This window comes from Chenopodium quinoa, unplaced genomic scaffold, assembly GCF_001683475.1.
Source record: "Chenopodium quinoa cultivar QQ74 unplaced genomic scaffold, ASM168347v1, whole genome shotgun sequence".
NCBI classification, from domain to species: Eukaryota; Viridiplantae; Streptophyta; class Magnoliopsida; order Caryophyllales; family Amaranthaceae; genus Chenopodium; species Chenopodium quinoa.
The window spans coordinates 1523075-1548232 of record NW_018742309.1 but is presented as its reverse complement, the minus strand read 5'-3'; positions in this window follow the sequence as shown (position 1 = coordinate 1548232).

The window sequence follows — 25158 nt, the reverse complement described above, 5'->3', positions numbered from 1 at the left end:
TCCTTAATTTGATAATACTGAAATGATGAAAACAAAATTAACTTAGTACTAAATCACCAACTATTGAAATATTGCATGCAAAAAACATAAATTCACAAAGGAATCTAGTGTAATGCATACCAATTAGTCTAGAGTAAAAATTGGTGAAACAACCACGAACAACCCTCCCAGAAAACCGAAGCAAAGCCTCCAAATTCCCGTAGAAAATGGAGGATTACAAAACACAGCTAAGTCACCTCGACTTCTCCATGCGCTGCTTCGCTTCACCGCTGCTGCATTGCTTTACCGCCGCTGCTCTGCTACTTTGCAGCGCCTTCGCTAGCCTAGAAAATAACCCAACCACCTCCTTCGCTGTTCTTCGCTCCCCCCGAGTTTGATGCTGCTGCTTTTCTTCTCGTTCTGTTCTCAATTTCGCTGCCAGCCAGCTCTGCCCATAAGCTCAATAATCTCCTCCCTAAAAATTAGATTGTTCCCCCAAAAAATACGGAACTGAATTCCTTCAAAACCGAAATCAGCTTCCTCCTCCCGATTCGACCGCCCTTCGGCTTTCCTCTTTGGATCTTCTTCTATCTCGAATTTCTTGCCTTCATCCTCATTTGATTCCATCCTTATCTTCTATTTTCTTGATAATTCAATCCCCAAATATTTTGCAAAGTAGTTGCTTTTGCCAGTTTTGTGGTAGAAGAATGCTGAAGTTGTTTGTTTTGAAATATGGAAGTAGTATACACCTACCTTCAATGGCCCAGGATTATTTGTCTCCTTTTGGCCCATGTATCTGTAATTTGCAATTTGATATTAATATCTTCCTTCCTACAGAGAAATAAATAAAATAGTAGTCGTACATGTCTCGGGAAGAAAATTACTTAATATATCTTTCAACCATTAAATGTCAATATAAAATCGAGAGTTTAATGAAATAAAATAATATACTTTTATGACTCTATCAGTAGCTTCGATGATCTGTTTGTTTTTAAGATTTAGACCCTTTCATGTTGCTTGAAATGGGTCTAGAAATCTCGTGTTTTGTCTTTATTATGATTATAACTAGGATCTTGGAATCGATTAAACGAGTGTGTTTAAATCGTTTTTGACCAAAGGAATCTTGTTAAGTAAAGTAATATTGATCGTTCGTTAGAACAAGTGAGAGGGAAAATAAAATGTTATTCAACTTTTCCTTATATTCTCGCTACTTTCGAATTCTTTTCTCCGAGCTCAAATTTTGTTACTGATTGAAGCTCGAGATAGTAGATATTATCCTCTTTGCGAAATTCCAATGTTTTCAATTTTATCATTCACGCAACAATAGAGAATTTAAAATGAAGACCGTTTAATTTTGACCTTAGGAGATTTTCTTTTTTTCTTTTCATGAAATTGTTTGTCTTATGTGATTGAAGCATCTTGATACAATTTTCATGATAAACGATTGAGTATTAAACTTTCGTATGAGCAGGCATGTTGTTAGCGTTTTGAATTCTATTTTGATACTCATGGTTTTTTATTTCTTTCGCTCTATACAAGTCATAATCTTTAATCTCTAGAGTAAATTGAAGTATTGAAACAACAATTATGCACTAAGATTAGTTTTTGAGTTTGAACTTGAAAATGGCTTGAATATGTGATATTTTTGTAGTTTATTCTATAGCCAAGTTCAGTTGCAAAATCAGTTTTTAAATGGACATAATGATTATTGAATCATTGTGATGCATTTGAAAATTATAAGGCTCGAGATCTACGTAAACTATTTATAGTTTAGGCGATTCTCGAAAGTAGCTTGAATGGCATGAATATCTCATTTTGTTTATTGTGGATATTGGTGTAGGGTTTCGTAGAGACCCACTATACGCGCAAATAAACCCACCAAGACCCGCCCCGATAACTAATGTGATTAAAGCATGCAAAACATAATTAATACATAATTAAGAGAAAGAGGGATAAAGAATTATACCCTAGACGAGTGCTTCGCTCGCTAAAAGAGCTCTTACTTGAACCCCGCAAACGCAAGGTCTTCGACGGCTCGTACCCTCGAACCCGACTCGATCGGCCCAAGCCCCGAAGGTTAGTCGGGGCCCGACCTAAAATGATTGGTGTTTTACGAACTTTAGGTATTCTCAACAATGGAGATGCCTATATAGTTCCACTCAAGTGTGTGTTCTCAAAATCCCAACCAAGTGGGTATTTATAGAGAATGGGGACTTGAATCCCATTTTATGATCAATGTGGGATCATGTGCAAATGCACTAATTTATTTAATTCTAAAATAAATTATAAAGAAAATGCAATCACAAGGCAACAAGTGGCAAGAGGAGAGAATGGGTTAGTTGAGGACCATGACCATGGGGGGACCATTGCCTTGCTCCCCAAGGCAAGGCTCTAAGCCTTGGTCCCCACTCTCCTCAAACCGGCTTCAAGCAAGGAGTGAGCTGGCAGCCCACCTTGCTGCCCAGCTAGCAGTGCTAGCCTATGCACAGCCAGCATGGCCAGCACGCACCAGCCAGCACATCTAGCACATAAGTGCTGCTAGCGAGCCACGCATGTTGCTGGCTGCTGGGCGCTAGGCGATGCTTGGCATGGTGCTGCTGTGCGAGGCTGCTAGCATGCTGCTGGCTGCTCGTTGCTTGGTGCTGCCATGCGAAGGCACGCACGCAAGCAATCAAGCACAACGTGCTGCTGCTGCGATGACCTACACGCACACACACAGGCCTATCCATGCGATAGTGTTGTGCTATGTGTAGGTTGTGCGAGGGCTTGCGATAGCACCTAGGCACGCAAGCACGCATGATGCGGTGGTGCTGTGCCATGCGAAGGCACGCACACACGCAATCACGCTGCTGCGATGGTGCTGCCATGCGAGGCACGCACACACGCATGCACCTAGAACTAGCGATGGTGCTACCTTGTTTGCCTGGCACACATGGTGCGCCTAGCACACACGTGGTGCGCCTAGCGCACGCATTCTGCATGCTAGCTCGAGCTAGTCTAGTGTCCACATGGTTAGGCCATGGTGATGCTACGGCTACGCTCGAACTTGTTGCTTGTGATTTTGCGACGCTCGGTTTTGACGGCCTAGGCTCGATATCCGACGTCTGTGTTCGTAAAACTCCGATGACTCATCGAATCCTTAGGATTGATTCATTGTCTCGGATCGGTTGTTTGATTGGGTTCGACCCGAAGGGTTTAGTTAAGACTAAGCTGTAATATTAATTATACCTTAATATTACTGATCGGAAGCGACCTCCACCTAGGCATTCCGATCACTTGACCTTACTGAAGAATTAGCTCTGTAATAATTCTGAACCCTCTATCAGAATAATACACTTGTTGGAAGGACACCATTCCGTTCAATTGGAGCCCCCATGTGTTGGGTTATGCGCATTTTTGCTATTTCTCAAGTGTTAGAGCCCTGAAATTAGGGTAATTCTAAAGACTTGCTATTGTTTAGGCTATATATATAATCACAATATTGAAATAATAGGCCTATGTATACCATGTTTTATGTCTTAAAAACATTTAGGATTGTAACAGGACTTATGCATGTTTATCTAAAATCATGTTTAAGAAAGCAAGTTAGTTCTTTGCTTTTTTATAAACCAAAAAACAATTGTTGTTAAGGTTTAGTAATCGTTACTTAATGTCAAAACGTTTGTATAAATCACTGAGGTAATATGATTCTCAGAGTTGATTTAGAACAACATCTCATTTTCTTTGTTCTTATCAATCTTTGATTTTGGTCTTGTATGTGGTTCGTTAACCATCCCTAAGCCAATATTCGCGGGATGACTAGGCGAGAAGAAGTCCGAGTTAAGAAAAAGTCGAATATTAGTTCATTCCTTTTAGAAATATTTACGTATATGTCTGTGTTATCCAAAAGGTCATGGAAAATCTTAAAAATTATTTATTTTAGGATAACAAAATTCAGAAAGGGAATTTTGGAGACTATTTTTTTGAGAGAATACGAAACACATTATTTCGAATTAGATTCACAATTTAGAAAGGGTCCAATAAATTTAATTAAATGAAAGTGTTTTTTGAAAACAAAAGTGAAGCTACTATTTCTAGTACACAAAATACGTAATATGTTATTTTCAAAACTGGACCCAAAATGGAAAGAGGATCCTAGCTCATAATTGAGTATGACTCTTGTATCCAAAAATGAAGGACTTGTTGTAATCTACAACTTATCTCGAAAAGATATGAAAATGTGAGCAAACTCATGTATATTCAATCTTATCGTCTTTTTTTATGTGTTTGTCATCATTGTCATATTTTTCTGATTGAAAGTGAAGTTCTCTCAATTAAGTAGGCACCGTAGTTTGAAAATGAATATTATCAAACTGAGGTTTGATGGAGTGTTAGAATAATTTGTAAAATCATTCTAATCACTTTCCAAAATAATGTCTTAATTCAAAACGAAAGTTAGGATAGACCTATATTTTTGTAGCCCTCGAGTGTAGACTTAGGTGGCTTTTGCAATACATGTATACATATGTTAGGGGATGTTAATCATATTTGAAGCCCTAGGAATTTGTGTTTCCAATTTGTGGAATTTCGCATATGTTTATCATGAATTGTTTGATCAAGTAACATAATTATTTTCGCTAAATAACAAAAAGTAGTATTTTTCCCTTAGTAATCAGCTTTGCATGACATTGATTTTTGTAACATAATTAGCGTGTTCAAATATTTAAATAGAGGGAAATGGAGTGTCCAGGCTTTTTGGAGCCCCCAGTTTGAGGCAAAGAGCTAAAAATTTACCAATTTTGGAGTTTTTAGTTGCCAATGGGAGGGATCATCCCAACTTACCCCCCAAAAAAGACGAATTTTCATAAAAAGGAAGGGGAATCCAACTTTCCCATAGAAGAATAACGACAGAGAATAAAACATGTTTTCGAAAGGTAAGGATTATTGACTTAATAGTTGAATCATCATGATGACTTAGCATTGAGGTATACATGTAATAGCGATAACGATCAATTTATCATGTAGCGACCATGTTCAATCAATGTTCCTCGCTTACAGACGATGAAGATATCCCACGCAGGCAGCCATATAAATTGCTTGAAAGGAATGGTGTCCATCGAACAAGTGTAATATTCTGATAGAGGGTTCAGAATTATTATAAAGCTAATTATTTAGTGAGGTCAAGTGATCGGAATGCCTAGCTGGAGGCCGCTTTTGATCAGTAATATTAATACATAATTAATATTACAACTTAATCTTGACTAAACCCTTTGGGTTACACCCAATCGAGTAACCGAACCAAATAGACGAATTAATCCGATGGATTAAATGAGTCATTAGAGTATTACGAACATAGACGTTGTCTTCCAAGCTTAGAGCGTTTGAAACCGAGCGTCGTAAGTGGAGTCGAATTTAGGAATCGACGATACGAGAAATCAAGAAAACAATAAGTCATCGCACGAGAAAATCCTAGCCTTGAAGTTGACTAGCCAAACGAGGGCTGGGATGGCTAGCATGGCGACCGAGAGCCATTGCCGCAAGCTCAGCATATGATAGGCGTGTCGCGTACCTAACAAAAATAAACCTAACGAGACCACTACTATGTAGATGGGCAAGTAAGGATCGAATCCCAAGAGACTAAGGTTCACCTAAATTATCTAGACTCAAATAATCACTAAGCAAGAATCAAATTAATAGTGGAATAAACTAGGAGCTAATGTATGGAAAACTAGAATAAATCAAAAGAATATAATGAATCAATAAGCTAAAACATCTAAGATCAAGTATCACCACATTACGATCGATGCAATTATATATCTACCCCTAACATACAAGTCCAATTAACATGGGGAAAAGTAAACCCTAATCAATACCAAGGACCTTTCTCGAGTACCAATGGCTTCCCTAACCACAAACAAGCCTATTCTCATGGAATCATGCAAATTAGAGACATTAAACACTTTACTTTACTTCCCAATCATCAATTCAACTACTCTCGTGATGAATTTCAAACCCTAAATTAATCTACTCAAATCCGTTAAAACCTAACTCTCGTTGTGATTGAAACTATGGAATAATAACAATACTAATTATCTCTAATCTAGTATTGGCATAATCACAATCAATTTAGCATAAACAATTGCAATAGTTATTAGAGAATTTGAAGAATTAATTCATGCACCAATCATAATTGGGCTACCCTAGATCTTGGAATAAGAAAACTACTCACACATATTGAAAAAAGCAATAACAATAATAATCAAGGAAAACATAATTGAAAACAAAAATAATTGAAAGAGAAAGAAATAGAGATGAATACCAATGATGCTTCAATAAAATTACTCAAATTGTTAATCAACAATATCCAAATCTAACCTAGGAATTAAATTGCTAAAAAAAAGTATTAAACTAGGGTTCTAGAGAGAGAAATAAAACTTATAGATAATAAAGTGTTTTCTAATGATGATTACAAGGGGTATTTATACACCCAAAAAGATAGAATTGTGAAGCAAATCGGCTTCCGCGAAGCAGTGCCCGGTCCCACCGGGCAAGGGGTGCCCGATCGGGCAGCTGGGATACGACGCCTCTTCTTCGTTATTCTACTTCCTCCTTATGCTCGGTCCCACCGGGCAGACCACGCCCGATCGGGCGCGCAAGGCGGCCTCCAAATTAATTGCTTGTGATGCTGAAATTGTAACTCTTCAGTGCTCGGTCCAACCGGGCGAGTCATGCCCAACCGGGCACGTAGAACCTACAGCACATACTCCGTATTTAGCTCATCCTTCTTTGCCCCGTCTGACCGGGCAAGAAAGGGTCAACAGGGCATGTGGGAAATCTTCATCTTCATGCACTAACCTCTTCTATAAACATCCAAAGCATGTTCGATTCATCCAAGAAACTCCGTATTCCTATGAAACTCACCAAAATAGATCGAACACACTAGAGAAGAGATTGTTAGCAAGAAATGGCTCCAAATAACCCAAAACCATGCAAATATACATTGTAAAATTGGGATAAATCATGGTATAAAACTCATACATCAAATTCCCCCAAGCTAACCTCTTGCTTGTCCTCAAGCAAGGCAATCAAGAACAACAAACAACCAAGTAAACATACGTCACCTAATAATGCAATTGAAAACAAAGGACTCAAAATCGAAATCAAACAAGCATGCATCATAGCCAACCAATCAAATCACTCAAACCATCAATTAACCTAAATAGTCGTCAAGTGAAATCAACCATGTACAACTCAAGAATCGATGACTAGAATATCTCACCTTGGTGATCACTCAACACACTATTTATGTGGCAAGCTAAGATTGAGCTCGATCTCTCACCATCCCCACCAGTAATGCAAACCCCCCATCTCACAACACTCGCATGTTTAGAGGGTTATAATATCGCTCAACCTAATCAAACGTCGACTGGAAATGCAACATATACTCCAGCATTTTGACAAAAGACTCATTTCACATGAACACAACGCTATGCACGAAGATCGGAAAGAATTTTTGAAGTTTGTAACGTAGGCCGGGAATAAGAATGGGTAGGAGATAATTTGGGAAATGTGAGCTATATTAGTCTAATCGGGGAGCTATCAAAAGACTTGAGTCACCTCGATTCACCATTTTCAATCAACAAAACACAAACCCAACTACAATAAAAATACCCATTACTTCTTCATATTTGTTTCTAACTTCAAGCTTCCTTTTATTCAAATTTTTTCATCTACATTTTTTATCTTTTTCTTTCTTTTTTTTTTCTCGAGAACAAAGACATTTTCTTTCATTTTAAGTATAAGATTTTCTTTCCTTCTTCTTCAATTTATTCTCTTTTTTTTTTTCCTTTTTTTCTCTCCCCCCCTTTTTTTTTTTTTTTTTTTTATATATTTCTCATCCATTGCAAATTAAAAACACACAAAATACCGCATAACATAGCTCCCCCAAGCTAGACTTGGGAAAAGTAACCAAATTGGGGCCAAGGGGTAATTTTTGTGATGTTTATGAAAAATATAGTCAAGCTACAACATGGGTGAGCAAGAAAGGAACGAATGTTCTAAATTCGTCTGGAGGTCACTGTTTCGGGGTTTTTTTATGTGTCCTGCGGGAGAGTTACAATTCTGAGAATGCACTTCGCTGCCTGTACCTGCAAAACCACGAAGACTCCGGATGGTTGGAGCTCCGCCTTCGACGATCAAGTCAGTTACGTACAGGAGGAAGATAGGGCGTAAAATAGTGAAATTACTTCTCGCGTAATGGGAGAATTCCGCAATTAATATTGCTCGGGTTTTGTGTAAGTATTTATGAATACCCATTAATGAGGATCCCCCCACTATTTATAGTGGGGAGACTTGGTTCCCTATTTAGGGTTCCTGGGACACGTGTCAGCAGGGGATTGGAGCCCTGCTGACCAATGGCTGGATGCCACGTGTCGCTCAGCCATAGGGTCACGTGGCTGGGGTATTTTTACCCCAAACATTTTCCCCTCTCAGGTGCTGACGTGGCAGGGTGCCACGTGGCGCCTGAGAAGAGAGCTGACGTATGCAAATTTTATTTTGTTTTATTTTATTTATTTTATTTTATTTGATTTAAACCTCTTCAGATTCTAACTGAAAGAAGAGGGAAAAGCAGAAGGGGAAAGGTCGCGACCATTCACCTTCTAAGGCAACCCCTATAAATAAGGAGAGACGCCCACAAGAGCTCATTTACAAACTTCGTGAATTTTCTTGAATTTTGAGAGCATCTGACATTTGAGAGCATCCGGTACTTGAGAATTTAGAGCAGACGGAAACCTAATAATCTAAAGCAGCCGGTTTTTAGACCGCCTGTAAGGTAGCGAGCAAGCAAAGGTTTTTCGTGAGGGTACCCAAGAGAACCCAGCCGGTCTTCAAACCGTCTGTGTCTTTGCAAGCATCCCCAAGAAATTTCTTCAGGTTTCAGCAAGTTCGTCGTTACTCTAGGTACCGTCTCTATTCCTTCTCGCTTTTCCATGTATTTTCGTTTGCGTCGTTTGCTTGCATTTTTATTTATCAGCCCCATAGGTAGATGGACCCTTTATACCCATACCCGGAACATAGTTGTGAACTCATCCGGTCAATTAGTACGGCTGAGTCTAGAACTGGATCTGCCGCCTCTGATCTTTGGAATTTCCCCTTTTCAACGCCTGTATCGACCGACTCCGTGTCTGTGCAGGACACGATGGCCAGAATTAGGGGAACATCTATGGACCCCAATTACAGAGGCGGAGACTCAAATGAGTTGTCGCCTTAGAGACGAGCCCCGGACGAGGCGGCTATAGAACCATCCGGTGGCACTCCCGCCACCCCAAGCAATAGTATTTTAGGCTCCTACAACGAGGAGACCTCTCCTGCTCAGGAGGCTGAGCAGCCAGGATCCATCAATGAAGGTCCCAACTCCCCATCCGGCTCTAATGAAGGTTGCATAGAAAGTAGTAGCTCTAGCTACTTGACCATGTCAGAAGATAGCGAGGAGGCGGAGAGGCCTTCGTGGCAAAGTAGAAATGACCCTCTCATGATTGCCGTCTCTCTCAAGGACCGGGCCCTCATGCGGTCTTCTCTAACAGACTTCATTACCAAGCGACTGCTTGGAGGAGGGTACAAGTTGTCCGTACTGAGGGAGTTCGGGACGGTTGTATGGGAAGATGACCAACCCAACGCTAACAGTTGGTTTGGGTGCTATGAGGCGGCTTTCCTAGCCGGTGTCCGCTTCCCCCTTCACAACACGATAAAGGCCATACTTAGGGGATATGGCCTTGGCGTTTGGCAACTCACCCCTAATTCTTAGGTGAACATTCTAGTATATATCGCCGCCTGCGAGATGCAGGATCTCAACCCCGGCTGGGAGGCGTTTGCCCAAATGCATTATTTGAGCAGGAGCCCAGGCGGCTGGAGAGCCTGGTACACCTTGACGACTTATCCTCAATATATGATGACCCTGGATAAGCTGTCTAAATGGTCGGACTGGAAGAACCAGTTCTACCTGGTCAAAGCTCCGACTGAGGAGGAGAACATGGTGTTCCGGACCTACAACCGGAAACCAGAGCTTTTGGGGAAGAAGTGCCGGCTACCCCTAGTGCCTGATAATGATAGGGAGGCCATATTGGGCACCGGATTTTTTAAGCTGACCTCTTCCACTCTCTCAACCGGAGAGATAATAAGGGTACCCAAGAATTGGGTGCCCAAACACGAATTTTGTAAGGACGAGTGCTTCTTGTCCGCCTGCGGGCTTAGCAGCATGTTTGAAAGACGTAGGTTACTAACCTTAGTCGGTTAATTTTATGCCGGCTGACCTTTTTCTTTTGATTGAAATGAGAAACTATCATGATCATGACCGGATGTATTTGCGTTTTGCAGAAGAAGCTAAAAACATGATGCCCACCGCCAAGACACCCGCCAAGAAAGCTTTAGATATCCGCAAGGAGAATCTGGAGAAGAAGTTTGCCGCTCAGGCGGCTAAAAAGGTTAGCCCACCTGACCTTCTTTATTTGTTTGCCTTGATGCTATTTTGGCCATTTCTTCACCTGACCGTTTATGATCTCGGTTCAGGATGGGGGCGTTATCCCTCGCTCCTTGTAAAAACAGATCCGGCAACGGCCGTCTGTTGAAGAACCTGCACATATGGTGCAGAAAACCGCTTCAACCGCCCAGGCTTCTACCGGCGGTAAATCAATAAAGACCCAGGCGGGTCTAACATTGAAACGGCCTCGAAGGAGGTCACCCCAATAAGGACCACAACTGGTCCATCTTCAGCCGGGGGCCAGAGGGCTTCCCAAAAAGGTACAAACCCCTTCAACCTCACGCTGCTTGACTTACCCATGCGAGTTAAGTCATATTCTCTGTCTCAGCCGGGAGATTCTCCGATCAGCCGGCTGTCCGTAGGCGGAGCATATGCAGATTTCTCACCGTCTGTTTCTGGTGCAGATAATTCTCCACACTGGCTGGACGTGCTCAATACGCCCGGGCCATGCTGAAAGCCGTCCCCCGGGACGAGAAGGAGGCGATTCCTGGAATCAATACCTTCAATGCCGACCGTGTAATGGTTGACCTGGCCGATGTAAGTTAATGAGTACCCACCCGGTATTTAATTTGTGGTATGCTCATCCGTTTTTCCTACTAATACCGGCTGTGTTGTTGTAGGCACTGCTCCGCGTGGAGGGGCTTAAGAAGGCCTATATCCGAAAGCAGGAGGAGGTAAGAAGAGCCAAACGTTCTGCGGATGACGCACATAGCATTGCCCACTATTTAATGATTGTGCATGACTTAGAAACTAAATCTATAATCATGCAACAAGCGGATCAGGTCAAGTCCCTCCAACATGCCCTCAAGGAGTCCAAAACCAAAATAGACAACCTCCAGGCGGCCCTGGACAATGCTGAAGATGAGCTCAAGAAGCATGAGGAGCCCCTCAAGCTGCTTGACCAGGCGATGAAGAGCAGCAAACGACTGCAACTAGAGAATGACCGCCTGGTCAAGGAGGCTGCTGATGCACAACGCAACTTCCAGGCCACTCTTGAAGCTGATCAGAGCCGACTCATTGAGGAGAATGAGCAGGACTGCGAGAACCGAATGAAGAGGGCGTTCTCCATCATCCACTCGGATGCAGACTACAACGTCTAGGAGCTCGCCTATAAATACGCAAACCTTGCCATTCTGGCTTAGGAGGAGGGCAAGCTGGGGCCCAGACCCTATGAGCAATGGGTGGACGCCGAGTTCCAACGAATGCAGGCGGAAGCGGCTGGTATTGAGGCGATAGTCGAGGATGAGGTTGCTCCTGGCTCCGTTCCTACCACCGACCCAGCTCATCCGGAGGGGAGCCAGGCGGAGGCTGACCGGGTGACGGTGCAGCTAGAGTAGCAACGACCTCTCAGCCTGCGTGCCGTGCATTATATTGTAATAGCGCTGGAAGGGTCGGCTTACTCTGCTGTTATTTTTTATTTTGAATATTAATACATTTTCGCCGGCTGTGCCGGTTTATTCTGTAAACAGTTCATATTTTCACCGGTTGTGCCGGTTTATTCTGCTACATTTCCACCGGCTGAGCTGGTTTTGAATGAATTTGTATTTTTCTTTTTGCTGCTTACTTTTTGAATTTTTCTTTTTGAATGAATGTGTTTCCGCATGACTGGTTGGGGTTAGGGTAATTGCCCCTAGAAAGGAGGCTGGCATAGGTGACACGGTGCCAGGCGGCTATCCATATGCCACAGCACGGATGTATAACAATTTAGCTAAGAGCTAAGTGCTAACCATTAGAATGAGAAGCAGCCGGCTTTTACTGATTTGCCGGCTGGGTCTTTTGGAAAGTCCTTTTCGTAGGATTTAGGGTGTCCATTTGCCGGTTGGGCTTTTGCTAGAACACCTCTTCATATATTATGACCTAAACCAAGTGCTTGAGGCCTGCCTTCTCTCAGTCGATTAGGCGGCGCTTTAAATACCGGCTGCCTATTTTGAGATCAACCTTTGATGGTACTTAGCCCAAAGTGTGGGCCGACTGCATGTTTGGGAATGCTAGCCCACATTTCTTTGGTGCAATGGGTCGTTCAGGCAGATAGGACCGCTTGTCATTTGACCACTAGAACAATTTTCCACTCGAATGGGAGATGTTCTCTTCGATGAATTCACCCGAATGGGTGTCACCTGATGATTCATTAGCTTTCAGGGCCGCCTGTGTTGAACATAAGACATGGCGCATGGAAAAAGGGCCGCTTGTAATAAGCACAAGACGTGGCACATGTAAGCATAACGTGTAGTAAATCTTTCTCATTAATTATACAGAAGTCTACAATAGCTATATAATTTCTAGAAGTAGTACTTTTTAAGGTTGTCTACATTCAAGGTTCTAGGAAGCTTTCTACCGTCTGGGGTTTCCAGGCAGTATGTGCCATCTCGCACTTCTTCAAAGATCTGGTAGGGTCCTTCCCAATTTCGGGTTAATTTGCCTTGTTCATTGGCCCTACCGGTTGCTTCCATTTTGCGAAGCACAAAATCTCCTACTTTCAAGGGCCGTTTGTGGACCCGCTTGTTGTAGGCTCTTGTCATTCTCAGACGGTAGATCTCATGACGCAAGGTTTGTGAAGTGTTGGCTCATAATGTTCAATGGGGAGCACCGCCTTTGTGCCGTATGTCATAAGAAATGGGGTTTCATCGGTTTCCCCTTTTTCAGTGGTCCTGATAGCCCAAAGAACATGAGGTAATTCCTCTGCCCATAGTCCACTGGCTCTTTCCACCTTCTTCTTTATACCGTCTGAGATCAGCTTATTGAAAGCCTCAACCTGCTCGTTTGCGTGAGGACGGCCAACGGATGCAAAACAATGGGAGATTCCTTGGTCTCCCAACAAGCTCTTGAGGACAGGCATTTCAAATTGTGGTCCGTTGTCAAAAACCATAGACATTGGAACCCCAAACCGGGTGATGACGTTCCTCCAAATGAAGGAGATCACGTCCTTTGTTTTTATGCCTTTGACCGCCTCTGCTTCAACCCATTTGGTGAAGTAATCCACCGCCACCAAAATATAGTGGCGGCCGCCTGATGTAGGCGCATAAGGACCCAGAATGTCCATGCCCCACTTTGCGAATGGAACCGGACTATGGATGGTTGTTAGGTCAGTTGCCGGTCGATGTATCAACCGGGCAAACTTTTGACATTTGTCAAACCGTTTCACCAAATCCACGGCGTATGCCTCAAGAGTGGGCCAAAAGTACCCCTGCCGTCTGGTTCTTCTAGCCAAGAACCTGCCGCCTATGTGTGAGGCACAAAAACCCGCGTGCAGATCCTCTAGGACTTCTCTTCCCCTTTCAGGGGTTACACACTTTAGAAACGACTGTAGGTATCCCTTTCGGAGGAGTTCTCCATGATGCATAACAAAGCTCAGAGCACGCTTCTTGAGCGCCATTGCTTCAGAAGGGTCATCCGGTAGAGTGCCGTCTTCCAAGTAAGCCCAGATGGGGTCCATCCAGATGGCACTTCGGTCTAGGATACCAATGGGTAATGATCAATGCTTCTATTCTCGATGACTTGCCAAAAGACCGTCCTAGGCGCATCACAGGAGGCGGATGATGCCAATTTGGAAGGGGCATCCGCCTGATTATTCTCGGACCGGGGCACCCGAATTAGATGAAATTCGTCAAGTGACATGGCCTCTTCTCTGACCGCCTGCAGATATTTGATCATAGCCGGATGGGTGGCCTCGTAGTCACCATTGTACTGGATAACAATCAACTGAGAGTGTGAGCAGGCGCTGACTTTTCTTGCCCCTCCTGCCTTACACATGCGTATACCGGCTAGCAGGGCTTCATACTCTGCCTCATTATTTGAGGCTTGGAACTGGAAACGTAGTGCATATTCAAACTTATCCCCTTTCGGAGAATGGCATATATCGCCTACACCACAGTCGTTCACTGTAGAGCTACCGTCTACAAATAACTTCCAAACCTGATCATGATTTTTCGGTTGTACCGGTCTAGTCATCTCAACAATGAAGTCGGCAAACGCCTGACCTTTCACCGCCCGCCAGGATTCAAAAGTTATCTCGAGGCTCTATATTTCAACAGCCCACTTGATCATTCTGCCGGATGACTCAATGGTGGTCATTGGGCGCTTGAGTGGCTGGTCTGTGTATACAATCACCGGGTGAGCCAAAAAGTAGGGCTTCAACCGCTTGACTGCGACGAACAGGGCCAACCCAAAATTTTCGATTATAGGGTACCGGAGTTCAGCATTTTTAAGCACGTGGCTGATGAAATACACCGGGAGCTGGTTACCATCTCTCTCAACAAGGAGAACGACACTGAGGGCATGATCAGAGACGACTAGATACATGTAAAGGACCTCCCGGGGCAGGGGGCTCACTAGCCTTGGCAAGGAGTGCAAATGTTGCTTTAGCTTCTGGAATTCCATTTCCGCCTCTTCACTCTACTCAAATCTGGACCTCTTCCGGATGGCCTGGAAGAAATAGAGGCACTTGTCGCCTGACCGGCTGAGAAATCTTCCCAACGCCGCCAGGCAACTGATCAACTTTTGGAGTTCTTTTACAGTGCGGGAAGACCGCATGTCAATGACCACCTGTACTTTTTCCAGATTAGCCTCTATGCCTCTTTGGTCGATCAAAAATCCAAGGAACTTCCCAGACTCAACACCAAATACACACTTCTTTTGGTAAAGCATGACCCGGTGCCGCCTGAGTGTGGTGAATGTTTCTCGGAGGTCCAGTAGGTGATCCGTCTGTAGCTTCGATTTAACTGTGTTTATCATGCGCTGGAATGTAGCCGGTGCATTCTTTAACCCAAACGGCATCACCTTGTAACAAAATAACCCCTGATCAGTGACGAAGGCCGTCTTTTCTTGATCTTTTTTCCATAGGGGTATTTGATGGAAACCTGAGTAGGCATCCATGAAACTCATCAGAGCATGACCGGCTGTGGAGTCGACCAGACTGTCGATCTTTGGAAGCGGGTAACTATCCTTGGGACATGCTCTATTCAGATATGTGTAGTCTACCATTCGGATTTTTCACGAGGACAACGTTTGCTACCCAATCCGGGTAGTAGCATTGCTGGATGAACCCAGAATCTAACAGTTTTTTGACCTCAGCCGCTGCCGCCTGAGATCTTTCTTCACCGTGATCCCTCTTTTCTGCCTGACCGGCTTCTTTTTAGGGTCCACGGCGAGCTTGTGGACAGCTAGATCCGGGCTGACGCCTGGCATCTCTTCCACTTTAAAGGCAAAGATGTGTTTGAATTCTTTTAGAAGTTTTAGTAGGTCTGCTCCCAACCATTCATAAGCAACCGTCCCAACCTTGACGGTTCTGTCAGGACGGCTGTCGTCTAAGACGACATCAAGGCAGTCACCAGCCGGCTGAGGTCGTTGGTCATCTGACCTTTCCCCGGCTAGTGATTGCTATTTTTCTTGCTTGACGGGTTCCGTTTGGTCCGCCTTTCTTTTCTTACCGGCTGCCCTTGGAGCCGGGACTGCTGTATCGCAGTTATCAAGGTCTATGGGCTTGCCGTCTCCGGCTGCCCCCATAGTGGGTTTGACGTCAGAGAGATAGCACTCCTTAGCCGTCCTCTAATCCCCTTTCAGGGAACCGACTGTACCATCGTCCTTTTCAAATTTGACGAGCATGAGTGAGGGAACGATGACAGCCTTGGATCCATTGAGGGTCGGACGGCCAAAGATCATGTTGTAGGCGGCCAGCTCCTCTACAACTAGAAATTTTACCACCATGTGGCGTCCTTCCCCCTTTTCACCCAGCCGGATGGGAAGAACTATGCTTCCTACCGGATGCACTACGCCTCCCCCAAAACCAACAAGCAGGTGAGGCACCTGGTGCATGTTACTGGATTTGTACTTGAGCTTGGTCAAGCACTGATAGCTGATTAGGTCAGACGAGCTCCCGGTATCTATTAGGATCCGACCAACCCTCTGATTGGAAACTTTACATTCGATGACTATGCCGTCTCCGGCTGCCCCCATAGTGGGTTTGACGTCAGAGAGATAGCACTCCTTAGTCGTCCTCTAATCCCCTTTCAGGGAACAAACTGTACCATCGTCCTTTTCAAATTTGACGAGCATGAGTGAGGGAACGATGACAGCCTTGGATCCATTGAGGGTCGGACGGCCAAAGATCATGTTGTAGGCGGCCAGCTCCTCTACAACTAGAAATTTTACCACCATGTGGCGTCCTTCCCCCTTTTCACCCAGCCGGATGGGAAGAACTATGCTTCCTACCGGATGCACTACGCCTCCCCCAAAACCAACAAGCAGGTGAGGCACCTGGTGCATGTTACTGGATTTGTACTTGAGCTTGGTCAAGCACTGATAGCTGATTAGGTCAGACGAGCTCCCGGTATCTATTAGGATCCGGCCAACCCTCTGATTGGCAACTTTACATTCGATGACTATGGGGTCATCGTGAGGTCGCCTGACCTTGCCTCGGTCCTTTTTAGAAATAAGGACCTCAGGAAAGGTGTCTTTCGACGCCTGGCTCTCATTGACTGAGTTGACCAGCTTCCTGATGTTATCTTTGGTGCCCCTAATAATGGGACCCCCTCCGGCAAAGCCGCCTGCTATGGTGAAGATTGTCTCTTCATCCGTCTCAGAGTTGGCGAGCACAGCTTTTGCCGTCTGCCCCTTCTTGGCCAAGTTGTTACTCTTGGCTTTAGGCAGATAGGACTTTAGAGCCCCTTCATCAGCCAGACGGTCTAATAGCCTCTTGAGGCTATAGCAACCATTAGTGTCATGGCCAACGTCCTCATGGTACTGGCAGTATTTGCTTTTGTCCCGACTGCTTACGGGGCTTTTCATCACAGCCGGTTTGTCGAGAGACATCCGGTCCTTGATCTCCATGAGGATGGTGGAGCAGTCCTTTGTGAACTCGTATTTGGGAACGTACGGTTCTGATTTTCGTCTGAGCTTCTGAGGCGGCTGACCAGATCGGTCTGCCGCCCATACCTCTTTTCTCTTCTTTTCTTCCTTTTTGTAAGGAGGCGGAGAGGCCTTCGTGGCAAAGTAGAAATGACCCTCTCATGATTGCCGTCTCTCTCAAGGACCGGGCCCTCATGCGGTCTTCTCTAACAGACTTCATTACCAAGCGACTGCTTGGAGGAGGGTACAAGTTGTCCGTACTGAGGGAGTTCGGGACGGTTGTATGGGAAGATGACCAACCCAACGCTAACAGTTGGTTTGGGTGCTATGAGGCGGCTTTCCTAGCCGGTGTCCGCTTCCCCCTTCACAACACGATAAAGGCCATACTTAGGGGATATGGCCTTGGCGTTTGGCAACTCACCCCTAATTCTTAGGTGAACATTCTAGTATATATCGCCGCCTGCGAGATGCAGGATCTCAACCCCGGCTGGGAGGCGTTTGCCCAAATGCATTATTTGAGCAGGAGCCCAGGCGGCTGGAGAGCCTGGTACACCTTGACGACTTATCCTCAATATATGATGACCCTGGATAAGCTGTCTAAATGGTCGGACTGGAAGAACCAGTTCTACCTGGTCAAAGCTCCGACTGAGGAGGAGAACATGGTGTTCCGGACCTACAACCGGAAACCAGAGCTTTTGGGGAAGAAGTGCCGGCTACCCCTAGTGCCTGATAATGATAGGGAGGCCATATTGGGCACCGGATTTTTTAAGCTGACCTCTTCCACTCTCTCAACCGGAGAGATAATAAGGGTACCCAAGAATTGGGTGCCCAAACACGAATTTTGTAAGGACGAGTGCTTCTTGTCCGCCTGCGGGCTTAGCAGCATGTTTGAAAGACGTAGGTTACTAACCTTAGTCGGTTAATTTTATGCCGGCTGACCTTTTTCTTTTGATTGAAATGAGAAACTATCATGATCATGACCGGATGTATTTGCGTTTTGCAGAAGAAGCTAAAAACATGATGCCCACCGCCAAGACACCCGCCAAGAAAGCTTTAGATATCCGCAAGGAGAATCTGGAGAAGAAGTTTGCCGCTCAGGCGGCTAAAAAGGTTAGCCCACCTGACCTTCTTTATTTGTTTGCCTTGATGCTATTTTGGCCATTTCTTCACCTGACCGTTTATGATCTCGGTTCAGGATGGGGGCGTTATCCCTCGCTCCTTGTAAAAACAGATCCGGCAACGGCCGTCTGTTGAAGAACCTGCACATATGGTGCAGAAAACCGCTTCAACCGCCCAGGCTTCTACCGGCGGTAAATCAATAAAGACCCAGGCGGGTCTAACATTGAAACGGCCTCGAAGGAGGTCACCCCAATAAGGACCACAACTGGTCCATCTTCAGCCGGGGGCCAGAGGGCTTCCCAAAAAGGTACAAACCCCTTCAACCTCACGCTGCTTGACTTACCCATGCGAGTTAAGTCATATTCTCTGTCTCAGCCGGGAGATTCTCCGATCAGCCGGCTGTCCGTAGGCGGAGCATATGCAGATTTCTCACCGTCTGTTTCTGGTGCAGATAATTCTCCACACTGGCTGGACGTGCTCAATACGCCCGGGCCATGCTGAAAGCCGTCCCCCGGGACGAGAAGGAGGCGATTCCTGGAATCAATACCTTCAATGCCGACCGTGTAATGGTTGACCTGGCCGATGTAAGTTAATGAGTACCCACCCGGTATTTAATTTGTGGTATGCTCATCCGTTTTTCCTACTAATACCGGCTGTGTTGTTGTAGGCACTGCTCCGCGTGGAGGGGCTTAAGAAGGCCTATATCCGAAAGCAGGAGGAGGTAAGAAGAGCCAAACGTTCTGCGGATGACGCACATAGCATTGCCCACTATTTAATGATTGTGCATGACTTAGAAACTAAATCTATAATCATGCAACAAGCGGATCAGGTCAAGTCCCTCCAACATGCCCTCAAGGAGTCCAAAACCAAAATAGACAACCTCCAGGCGGCCCTGGACAATGCTGAAGATGAGCTCAAGAAGCATGAGGAGCCCCTCAAGCTGCTTGACCAGGCGATGAAGAGCAGCAAACGACTGCAACTAGAGAATGACCGCCTGGTCAAGGAGGCTGCTGATGCACAACGCAACTTCCAGGCCACTCTTGAAGCTGATCAGAGCCGACTCATTGAGGAGAATGAGCAGGACTGCGAGAACCGAATGAAGAGGGCGTTCTCCATCATCCACTCGGATGCAGACTACAACGTCTAGGAGCTCGCCTATAAATACGCAAACCTTGCCATTCTGGCTTAGGAGGAGGGCAAGCTGGGGCCCAGACCCTATGAGCAATGGGTGGACGCCGAGTTCCAACGAATGCAGGCGGAAGCGGCTGGTATTGAGGCGATAGTCGAGGATGAGGTTGCTCCTGGCTCCGTTCCTACCACCGACCCAGCTCATCCGGAGGGGAGCCAGGCGGAGGCTGACCGGGTGACGGTGCAGCTAGAGTAGCAACGACCTCTCAGCCTGCGTGCCGTGCATTATATTGTAATAGCGCTGGAAGGGTCGGCTTACTCTGCTGTTATTTTTTATTTTGAATATTAATACATTTTCGCCGGCTGTGCCGGTTTATTCTGTAAACAGTTCATATTTTCACCGGTTGTGCCGGTTTATTCTGCTACATTTCCACCGGCTGAGCTGGTTTTGAATGAATTTGTATTTTTCTTTTTGCTGCTTACTTTTTGAATTTTTCTTTTTGAATGAATGTGTTTCCGCATGACTGGTTGGGGTTAGGGTAATTGCCCCTAGAAAGGAGGCTGGCATAGGTGACACGGTGCCAGGCGGCTATCCATATGCCACAGCACGGATGTATAACAATTTAGCTAAGAGCTAAGTGCTAACCATTAGAATGAGAAGCAGCCGGCTTTTACTGATTTGCCGGCTGGGTCTTTTGGAAAGTCCTTTTCGTAGGATTTAGGGTGTCCATTTGCCGGTTGGGCTTTTGCTAGAACACCTCTTCATATATTATGACCTAAACCAAGTGCTTGAGGCCTGCCTTCTCTCAGTCGATTAGGCGGCGCTTTAAATACCGGCTGCCTATTTTGAGATCAACCTTTGATGGTACTTAGCCCAAAGTGTGGGCCGACTGCATGTTTGGGAATGCTAGCCCACATTTCTTTGGTGCAATGGGTCGTTCAGGCAGATAGGACCGCTTGTCATTTGACCACTAGAACAATTTTCCACTCGAATGGGAGATGTTCTCTTCGATGAATTCACCCGAATGGGTGTCACCTGATGATTCATTAGCTTTCAGGGCCGCCTGTGTTGAACATAAGACATGGCGCATGGAAAAAGGGCCGCTTGTAATAAGCACAAGACGTGGCACATGTAAGCATAACGTGTAGTAAATCTTTCTCATTAATTATACAGAAGTCTACAATAGCTATATAATTTCTAGAAGTAGTACTTTTTAAGGTTGTCTACATTCAAGGTTCTAGGAAGCTTTCTACCGTCTGGGGTTTCCAGGCAGTATGTGCCATCTCGCACTTCTTCAAAGATCTGGTAGGGTCCTTCCCAATTTCGGGTTAATTTGCCTTGTTCATTGGCCCTACCGGTTGCTTCCATTTTGCGAAGCACAAAATCTCCTACTTTCAAGGGCCGTTTGTGGACCCGCTTGTTGTAGGCTCTTGTCATTCTCAGACGGTAGATCTCATGACGCAAGGTTTGTGAAGTGTTGGCTCATAATGTTCAATGGGGAGCACCGCCTTTGTGCCGTATGTCATAAGAAATGGGGTTTCATCGGTTTCCCCTTTTTCAGTGGTCCTGATAGCCCAAAGAACATGAGGTAATTCCTCTGCCCATAGTCCACTGGCTCTTTCCACCTTCTTCTTTATACCGTCTGAGATCAGCTTATTGAAAGCCTCAACCTGCTCGTTTGCGTGAGGACGGCCAACGGATGCAAAACAATGGGAGATTCCTTGGTCTCCCAACAAGCTCTTGAGGACAGGCATTTCAAATTGTGGTCCGTTGTCAAAAACCATAGACATTGGAACCCCAAACCGGGTGATGACGTTCCTCCAAATGAAGGAGATCACGTCCTTTGTTTTTATGCCTTTGACCGCCTCTGCTTCAACCCATTTGGTGAAGTAATCCACCGCCACCAAAATATAGTGGCGGCCGCCTGATGTAGGCGCATAAGGACCCAGAATGTCCATGCCCCACTTTGCGAATGGAACCGGACTATGGATGGTTGTTAGGTCAGTTGCCGGTCGATGTATCAACCGGGCAAACTTTTGACATTTGTCAAACCGTTTCACCAAATCCACGGCGTATGCCTCAAGAGTGGGCCAAAAGTACCCCTGCCGTCTGGTTCTTCTAGCCAAGAACCTGCCGCCTATGTGTGAGGCACAAAAACCCGCGTGCAGATCCTCTAGGACTTCTCTTCCCCTTTCAGGGGTTACACACTTTAGAAACGACTGTAGGTATCCCTTTCGGAGGAGTTCTCCATGATGCATAACAAAGCTCAGAGCACGCTTCTTGAGCGCCATTGCTTCAGAAGGGTCATCCGGTAGAGTGCCGTCTTCCAAGTAAGCCCAGATGGGGTCCATCCAGATGGCACTTCGGTCTAGGATACCAATGGGTAATGATCAATGCTTCTATTCTCGATGACTTGCCAAAAGACCGTCCTAGGCGCATCACAGGAGGCGGATGATGCCAATTTGGAAGGGGCATCCGCCTGATTATTCTCGGACCGGGGCACCCGAATTAGATGAAATTCGTCAAGTGACATGGCCTCTTCTCTGACCGCCTGCAGATATTTGATCATAGCCGGATGGGTGGCCTCGTAGTCACCATTGTACTGGATAACAATCAACTGAGAGTGTGAGCAGGCGCTGACTTTTCTTGCCCCTCCTGCCTTACACATGCGTATACCGGCTAGCAGGGCTTCATACTCTGCCTCATTATTTGAGGCTTGGAACTGGAAACGTAGTGCATATTCAAACTTATCCCCTTTCGGAGAATGGCATATATCGCCTACACCACAGTCGTTCACTGTAGAGCTACCGTCTACAAATAACTTCCAAACCTGATCATGATTTTTCGGTTGTACCGGTCTAGTCATCTCAACAATGAAGTCGGCAAACGCCTGACCTTTCACCGCCCGCCAGGATTCAAAAGTTATCTCGAGGCTCTATATTTCAACAGCCCACTTGATCATTCTGCCGGATGACTCAATGGTGGTCATTGGGCGCTTGAGTGGCTGGTCTGTGTATACAATCACCGGGTGAGCCAAAAAGTAGGGCTTCAACCGCTTGACTGCGACGAACAGGGCCAACCCAAAATTTTCGATTATAGGGTACCGGAGTTCAGCATTTTTAAGCACGTGGCTGATGAAATACACCGGGAGCTGGTTACCATCTCTCTCAACAAGGAGAACGACACTGAGGGCATGATCAGAGACGACTAGATACATGTAAAGGACCTCCCGGGGCAGGGGGCTCACTAGCCTTGGCAAGGAGTGCAAATGTTGCTTTAGCTTCTGGAATTCCATTTCCGCCTCTTCACTCTACTCAAATCTGGACCTCTTCCGGATGGCCTGGAAGAAATAGAGGCACTTGTCGCCTGACCGGCTGAGAAATCTTCCCAACGCCGCCAGGCAACTGATCAACTTTTGGAGTTCTTTTACAGTGCGGGAAGACCGCATGTCAATGACCACCTGTACTTTTTCCAGATTAGCCTCTATGCCTCTTTGGTCGATCAAAAATCCAAGGAACTTCCCAGACTCAACACCAAATACACACTTCTTTTGGTAAAGCATGACCCGGTGCCGCCTGAGTGTGGTGAATGTTTCTCGGAGGTCCAGTAGGTGATCCGTCTGTAGCTTCGATTTAACTGTGTTTATCATGCGCTGGAATGTAGCCGGTGCATTCTTTAACCCAAACGGCATCACCTTGTAACAAAATAACCCCTGATCAGTGACGAAGGCCGTCTTTTCTTGATCTTTTTTCCATAGGGGTATTTGATGGAAACCTGAGTAGGCATCCATGAAACTCATCAGAGCATGACCGGCTGTGGAGTCGACCAGACTGTCGATCTTTGGAAGCGGGTAACTATCCTTGGGACATGCTCTATTCAGATATGTGTAGTCTACCATTCGGATTTTTCACGAGGACAACGTTTGCTACCCAATCCGGGTAGTAGCATTGCTGGATGAACCCAGAATCTAACAGTTTTTTGACCTCAGCCGCTGCCGCCTGAGATCTTTCTTCACCGTGATCCCTCTTTTCTGCCTGACCGGCTTCTTTTTAGGGTCCACGGCGAGCTTGTGGACAGCTAGATCCGGGCTGACGCCTGGCATCTCTTCCACTTTAAAGGCAAAGATGTGTTTGAATTCTTTTAGAAGTTTTAGTAGGTCTGCTCCCAACCATTCATAAGCAACCGTCCCAACCTTGACGGTTCTGTCAGGACGGCTGTCGTCTAAGACGACATCAAGGCAGTCACCAGCCGGCTGAGGTCGTTGGTCATCTGACCTTTCCCCGGCTAGTGATTGCTATTTTTCTTGCTTGACGGGTTCCGTTTGGTCCGCCTTTCTTTTCTTACCGGCTGCCCTTGGAGCCGGGACTGCTGTATCGCAGTTATCAAGGTCTATGGGCTTGCCGTCTCCGGCTGCCCCCATAGTGGGTTTGACGTCAGAGAGATAGCACTCCTTAGCCGTCCTCTAATCCCCTTTCAGGGAACCGACTGTACCATCGTCCTTTTCAAATTTGACGAGCATGAGTGAGGGAACGATGACAGCCTTGGATCCATTGAGGGTCGGACGGCCAAAGATCATGTTGTAGGCGGCCAGCTCCTCTACAACTAGAAATTTTACCACCATGTGGCGTCCTTCCCCCTTTTCACCCAGCCGGATGGGAAGAACTATGCTTCCTACCGGATGCACTACGCCTCCCCCAAAACCAACAAGCAGGTGAGGCACCTGGTGCATGTTACTGGATTTGTACTTGAGCTTGGTCAAGCACTGATAGCTGATTAGGTCAGACGAGCTCCCGGTATCTATTAGGATCCGACCAACCCTCTGATTGGAAACTTTACATTCGATGACTATGCCGTCTCCGGCTGCCCCCATAGTGGGTTTGACGTCAGAGAGATAGCACTCCTTAGTCGTCCTCTAATCCCCTTTCAGGGAACAAACTGTACCATCGTCCTTTTCAAATTTGACGAGCATGAGTGAGGGAACGATGACAGCCTTGGATCCATTGAGGGTCGGACGGCCAAAGATCATGTTGTAGGCGGCCAGCTCCTCTACAACTAGAAATTTTACCACCATGTGGCGTCCTTCCCCCTTTTCACCCAGCCGGATGGGAAGAACTATGCTTCCTACCGGATGCACTACGCCTCCCCCAAAACCAACAAGCAGGTGAGGCACCTGGTGCATGTTACTGGATTTGTACTTGAGCTTGGTCAAGCACTGATAGCTGATTAGGTCAGACGAGCTCCCGGTATCTATTAGGATCCGGCCAACCCTCTGATTGGCAACTTTACATTCGATGACTATGGGGTCATCGTGAGGTCGCCTGACCTTGCCTCGGTCCTTTTTAGAAATAAGGACCTCAGGAAAGGTGTCTTTCGACGCCTGGCTCTCATTGACTGAGTTGACCAGCTTCCTGATGTTATCTTTGGTGCCCCTAATAATGGGACCCCCTCCGGCAAAGCCGCCTGCTATGGTGAAGATTGTCTCTTCATCCGTCTCAGAGTTGGCGAGCACAGCTTTTGCCGTCTGCCCCTTCTTGGCCAAGTTGTTACTCTTGGCTTTAGGCAGATAGGACTT